We start from the raw sequence: 7,417 nt of genomic DNA on the forward strand, positions 1-7,417 counted from the left end.
GATGCTTGTGTAAAATGACAGTCTGTTTTGGGTGGGGGTGGGCATTGACATTATTCAAGACCAAGAAAAGGGGTAATTGGGTCAAACAGTTTAAGAAGCACAGATCTGAATAGCAACAATAGCAATAGCAACAATAATAACATTCAAACATTATACCGGTATGCCAACAGTTGCAAGCAGCCTGAGTGAGTGCATGTCAAAAGATTAGTCTATTTCATAAAAATGCAAATTCATAAGAAATTACCAATAAGTAATTGCTAACATTATTTTTTAAGTATTGCTTCTTTAGTGAATTGGTTTTATGGGTGTGCTTACATGCACCCACACATACACATAAAGCTATTTACTAAATACATTTTTCACTTCTTAGAAAAGACTTCACTCAACCTGATACACTCTGGGTGTGCTATGTCTACAATATACAAAATTATTAGCCTGCATGGGATTTCTGGAAACTCTAGTTTCAGTATGTTTAGAAGGAACCAGATGGGGAAGGCTGATCTAGAAGATTTACTAATGCCCCAAAAGGAATTATGCCCATATAAGGATACACCCATCGAGGGTCTGCTGTTCGTACTCAGATCCATTTTAGAGACTAGAGATTTTCCAAGGTTCATCCTCTTCCACTTTAAGAGCTGAGTTTTCTCTAAGCCAATATAAATCTGCTTATACCCAAACATTTGAGGCCAAATATATGCTAATAACTGTCAGCTGGCAACCTTAGTTTTGCAATCCTGAAACCATATCATTTTCTTAAGAGAGTATTTTTAGCAAAAATGTTGCATGCATAAAAACCTTATATGCTTCCCCCTGTTTAACAGGTATGTCTACTTATGCATATAAGAAGAACATGTGTTCATGAATACCAGTATACTTAACCTTCTATATGCTTTAGTTTTTTTCTGGAAGCTTTTCTAATGCATTTGTCAACTGTAATAGCAGTATCTTTCTTTCTGGCCCCTAACTGTCAAAACCAAATTTGATAGCGGTCAGGCTTGCTACTGATACCTTTTAAGCAGTCCGTCTTGGAAGGAAGTGCCATATTTAAGAATATTCCAAATCAGAAACCAAACAGCTTCAGTTTTCATGCTTCACCATCTCTCTTTTTCTCTCCCCCTGCCCCCTACTCTTTTGTGGAAATTTGGCATGACTGTCTCCTTCACTACTGGCCTGTCCTTCCACTGATCCCCACACAAAGAGGTTAATAAATGTTTACTTCACCCCCCTCCCCTGCCCACCTCCCCCATTTTTCCATATGGCTTGTTCACAGCCTTGTGCTTGTTTGTGTCTGAATGCTCACTTGCATTGACTGGTGTGAGGGAATTGTTCTTCTCATGCTGGCCATCTTCAAATCAATGCTGGCCTCTAACAAGAGAAAGTGCCTCAGATGTAGTGGTTTCCACAGGACTATTGTTGGGCTTTTGTTAAGCATTTTTGAACCTAATAAATAATGTCAAAAGTCTCTATCTTGGCCAAAAATGTTCCTTTTGATATCCATCTAGTAGTATTTTTTGTTCTGTGATGGCTTCCAGTGTTGCAAAGAAGTTGGACTTTATAATGGTAATTTGAAGTCTCGCGTGCCATGTTGCCACATGATTTCTTTTTAAGAAGGAAAAAACAGTGACAAGGCTTTTAAAGAGTTTCTTCATAAAGTAAACACTTCAAATGTAATTAAATATGTGATCAAGGGCTGAAATGAAGAACAACAGATTTTTAAATCTTTAATTAGAGCATGTTGGTTTTAAGGTTTAAACTTAGGGTTTATGCTTCGAGAAACCTTGATGGAGATTCATCGTGAAAGACATTTTAACTAATCAGCCAAGGGTTGGTTGTTTTTTTTTTAAAGTCACAATAATTTTGTATTTGATACTGCTTTTAATAACAGCAACAAGCTAACTTCAAAGAAATAAGTTAGGTTCCAAATCTAATGAATTATCACAATGCTGTGAAGCAGGATTCCTGCAACATTTTCAGGTAGTAGCATTTTTATTAATTTACTTTGGTGTAAACAGTATGAGCAGACAACAATAAAACCATGACATAGTGCTCTCCCTTTCTCTCTTGTACAAGCAGACAAATCCACCACCATCAGTGCTTATGATTGATGGTTTGCCTTAGTCATGAGCCAATCACTGACCACCTGAGCCAGTGCTAGCTTAGTATAACAACTTACACAGATCTCTGATTGAAATGGGCCAGTGAAGTTCTTGACTGACAGACAAGGAAGAAATTGAGAACAATTTGCTTGATAATCTTTATAAAAACTAGAACAAACTGAAGCATCCAACAAAGGTTTTTGTTCCCTTTAAGAAGCTGAAGATAGGAAAGTTTCAGAGACTCTGGAAAATTACCTGCGATATTAAGAACGATAGAAAAGAAGGAAAAAAAGATGCATAAAATAAAATAAAAAGTGGGGGAGAATCTGAAGGACAAATAGAGATAGCAGGCTGGAGTGTTTCAATTTTAGATAAATTTAAAAAAAATGGCAAAGACTCCAGATGTAAGCAAAGAAGAATTTCTGAGAGCAACTGCTGAAACAAAAAAACTATCTGGGGATCTTGGTTTCAAGAGCAATTAAAATGTGATGATGGTATTGCTTGATTTGTTCCAACAATACAAAGAAATCTTAAGAGTAAGAGCTTAATGAAAGGAAGCCCTACTTTCAGCAGACAGCTCCTTTCTATATTTCCATTCAGGTTTTCAAATATACGTTTGAACATTCTGTGAGTCTGTTCGAGGCAGCCATGGATGGGGACTCCTTTTAAGACTGGCTTTTCAAAGGCTGAAGCTTTTAAAGGCCATTATTAATATCTTAGGAGATTTAGAGTCAGATGAAGTCAGTTGAGATGAAAGAAGATGAATGCAATATCAGAAAATGAGCTAGTAGACATAGAATGGATCAGTCTACAAAAAAAAATTGATATGGTAGAGGTGGAGGAAATGTACCTTGGAAAAAAAAATGTTAAAATTCCATACAGTGAGTCTAGCTTGTGGTCCTTTTAGCCAAGTGTGGTGGGAATGTAGGAAGCCTGTTGCTGTTCAGTCACGCAGTTGCCTCTGACTTTTCATGGCCTGATTGTCCATTTCTCCAGAATTGTATGTCAGTAGCTTCTCTGAGTTTTTGTGAGCTCATCAGTTGAATATGCCTGGGTCTGGAGCATTCTGGGAAGTGAGCAGAAAGTCACTGCAAGCAGCAGAGAAGTAAGACTTCGTCCCATCAGTTCAAGGAAGCAGATCATGAGAGATTTTAAAGAAGTCTGCTCCTGTGTGCTACATGGAAAAATGGTAGCTTCTCTGTATTTCCATCAGTGGAAAATACAGCTAGGAGTGCCATGACACATGCTGTTTTCCTATACATTGATAAGGACCTCAAATGAATTTAGTTTGGCCATTACTTTCATGTACCCAGTGTCATTTCTGTACAGGTTCCCCTTAATGACACGTGCACATTGCATTTGAACCTCATAGCTGCCACTTTGCATGGAAAAACTATTTTAGTATACACCTCCAAAGGCCTTTGGCTGGATGAAATAGGAATCTTGTCCATAATCCTCAACAAAAATAATTTTCCAGGCCATCCATTGATTGGAAGAGTCTGGTTCCTATGATCTAATGTTAGCTTGCCTTCCTCTTCTAGTATGTGACATTCACATACTCATTGCACAAAATTTTAAGGATCCTAACAGCACTTAACAAATTGCAATACTAAATATCTAATATGTATGTTAAACATGTAAATATCAATGGTTTTCAAAATATACTCTCCAATACTATATTATTATCAAATGCAAAAAAGATAGAAATTACCTAATAACACAGTATTATTGTAAAATATCATAAAATTTATATCAAAGAAGAACATATTGCTTCATTCTTTGATTAGTTGAAAATATTGCCTTTTCAAGAACAGAGAAATTACACTTTTTCAAAAGCCAATGTCTGGAATAATATCACTTTTCCAATTTTTGAATATAATTTTTTTTGTCACCCCCCAATGCCCGGAACAACCGTAATTCCTCATAGACAGTCAGATTCCCCAGTTTTGGAATATAATATAATTCAGCATCACATTAACATTTTTTGGCTGGATTGCATTCAAGAAGTCTAGTATTACTGGCTAAGACCACTTGGTATTTAATTGTTTAGTTACAGTACTTTTCCAACCATGATTTCACTCTGAGAAAATCCACATGTATCTGCTTTGAAATGAAGATAGGGGAAAGAATACATTTTATGCCCTCCTCGGAAAAAAGCCCTTTAATGTGCAATGGTAATAGGCCATTCTCCATGTTATCAGCAAAAGCACACACAAGCTAAAACAAACATGAAGTTCCTGAATTGAGCAGATAATATAGCACTAGACAAGACACTATCTATAATTTTTAAATGTCTAGGGCTAGGCCTTGAAATTAATTATGTTAACCCAATGCCATAAATATTGGACACTTTTTCTTATGCTTATTTTGCATTTGTAACCATTGTTGATCTGTAACATCCTCTGTGGATTGTATATGGGATGTTAATAATTATAATTCAGAACAATGTAAATCACAGGGAAAAATGTCAGACTTGCTACTGGAAATTAAAGGGTTATGGTAAACACACAAGTCTGAAAACAGAAATCTGACAGAAAGTGAATGCAGTATTGTATAAAACATGTGTATACGTTGCACACAGGACATTTAAATTGTCATAAATCAAAGATGCATAGAAATGTATAGATTTTATACTCTTAGGTCTTTGTAGTAGTTTAGGGTCAGAAACACTGGGACTTCCTCAAAATCATGATTTTACCACTATGTACAGATTATACCATGGACATTCAAGGAATGGTCAAACAGCTGCAAAAAAAAAAAAAAAAAGTTGAGAGGCTGCAGGTACCGACATACCACAGTCAATTCCCAGTTTACATAAGGTATTTGTATTTATATATTTGCGTGTATAATCATCAAGTGCTTTGAGGTTATTTAAAATCATAATCACTGATGCTCAATTACAGTGTATTCCATCATAGAAGAAAGGGTCAGTCAAATTCAGGAAGAAGCCAGCATGGTTTCCTAGTAGTGTCCAAGAAGCTGTAAAAAGTTAAGAAGGCCTCCTTCAGGTCATTACATTCATTTTCTAACCAGAAAAAAAAAAAAAATCTGCCAGCACAGATTCTGGCAGAAAAAATGTAATGCATTTCCTTCCAAAAGGAAGAAGATTCTATTTGATCAGTCCAACCAGATGCGTGATGGACCCTGTCAAGAGAACTTGGGGTTATTCCTGAGGTTCTGGTGTAGAGCTGAACTTAGCTGCTACCTGGAATCAGTAGGTGACTATGGCCATAGATTGGGCTGGGGCTGGATGGACTCTCTGCATGTGGATTCCAAAGAAACCCCTTGAATGATCTTGATTTAGGAGTAAGAGGTGAGCTGGCCATATTTGCTGATGATCCAAAACTAATCAGGATGGTTAGAAACAAACGTTACCCTGAAGAGCTCCAGGAGTATCTTTTTAAATTGGTTAAATAGCTAACTCAATGGCAAAATTCAACTGAATTTAAATATGTATAAAGTGATTACAGTGTGGCAAAAAACAAACAAACCCCAAAAAACCTTAACTGCACATACTCACTGATGAGGTATGAACTATCTCTAGTCAGAAAAAAGACCTTGATGTTATAAGAGGTAGCACAATGAAGTTGCTGACTCAATGTGCTGCAGCTTGAAAAATGCCAGTTCCATAGTAGGGTTTATAAGGAAGGAAACTGAAAATAAAAATGTCAACATTATAATGCCCTAGTACAAATTTAAGGTATATCTAAATCTGGAGTATTACGTATGGTTCTGAATCACCACACTTCGAAAATAGTATCATACAGCTGCAAAAAGCGCAGAAGAGGGCAACCAAAATAATCATGGAGCTTAAATACCTTCCCCATGAGAAAAGATAGAATGTTTAGGGCTCTTTAGCTTGGAAAAAAGGCAGGTAGAAGGGGGACATGATTCAGGTATATACAATCCTAGATGGCATGGAGAAGGAGAACAGGGAGATTATCTCTCAAGATACTAGGGCCAGTGATTGAAGGAGATTGAAGCATACACAAAAGAAAGTTCTTTTTCACATCATAATTAATTAACCTGTGGAATATATTGCTGGAAGATATAGTGATGGCTACTAATTGGGATAGCTTTAAAAGGGGTTTAGATAAATTCATGAGAGTCAGGCCTACTAGTCTTGAAGATTATCTCTAAGTTGTGGAGGTGGGGGGAGCATACTTCCAAATTCCAGTTGCAGGGGAAGAGTAGTGGGAAAGGGGTATGTCTCTACCTTCTGCTTCTGAATACCATAGAGGCATCTGGTTGGTCACTGTAAGAAACAAAATGGTGATGGGCCTTGGCCTGATTTAGCAAGTTTGTTCTTACTTATGTAAGGTCAGGTTGGCTCAATTTCTGTAGGAGCATTCTTTTTTGTATGCAGTCAGTCTTAAAGGAAATCAACCCTGATCGCTCATTGGAAGGATCGATAATGAAGCTCAAGCTTAGATACTTTGGTCACCTAATGTGAAGATAGGACTCTTTGGAAAAGACCCTAATGCTGGGAAAGATTGAAGGCAAAAGGAGAAGGGGACAGCAGAGGATGAGATGGTTAGATAGCATCACTGAAGCAATGAGCATGAAACTGAGCAAACTCAGGGAGGCAATGAAGGACAGGAAGGCCTGGGGCGATACGGTTCATGGGGTCACGAAGAGTCGGACACGACTTAACGACTAAACAGCAACAACAATGCTGGCATGTTCCCTTGTGCATAATCCATTGGAATTAACTGGAACTAATAAAGACCACACTCTAATATTATCTATGAAACAGATTGCTACTGTTATTTTTAGCAATGAATAGAAATAAAATAGAAAAAGTTATTGAAATAGTTTTCAGACTTCAAAAAATCTTTTAATTGCTTTACTATAAGTATATAATTTTTAAAACTTTGTAGATAATTTGAAATACATGATTTACAAAAAAATAAGAAATTCCATGTAATGAGCTAGAATTTTATAAATAGATCTATGTAGTGTAACCTTCAGAAATGCTACAAAATCAGAAAAACATCCATAATTCCTTGGCTGCATTTTTCCTTGTATTATCATGTAAATCTTAAATGAGAAAAATGGCAAGGTACCTTGAGCTGAATTTTCCAAGTGTTTTTATCTCTTATATAATGAAACGTTAGCCTGTTTCTTCTTCAAAGTGGAAAAGTACCATTAAGTGGGACAATCACATCTCGATGAAACATCTCATAAAACTATGTGACTGTAGGGGAGTGGTTGTGGTGGCTTAATTTATTCCTTGTAACTAAGTCAGTACATATAGTGTGTTGATTTTCCCCTTCCCACACTACTTCAAGATGCCTCCTTTTAGAAGGATTCTCTGTGTG

Source organism: Python bivittatus, unplaced genomic scaffold (assembly GCF_059951505.1).
Source record: "Python bivittatus isolate LINGU-HERP-01145 unplaced genomic scaffold, Pbiv_v1 ctg000330_np1212, whole genome shotgun sequence".
NCBI lineage: Eukaryota > Metazoa > Chordata > Lepidosauria > Squamata > Pythonidae > Python > Python bivittatus.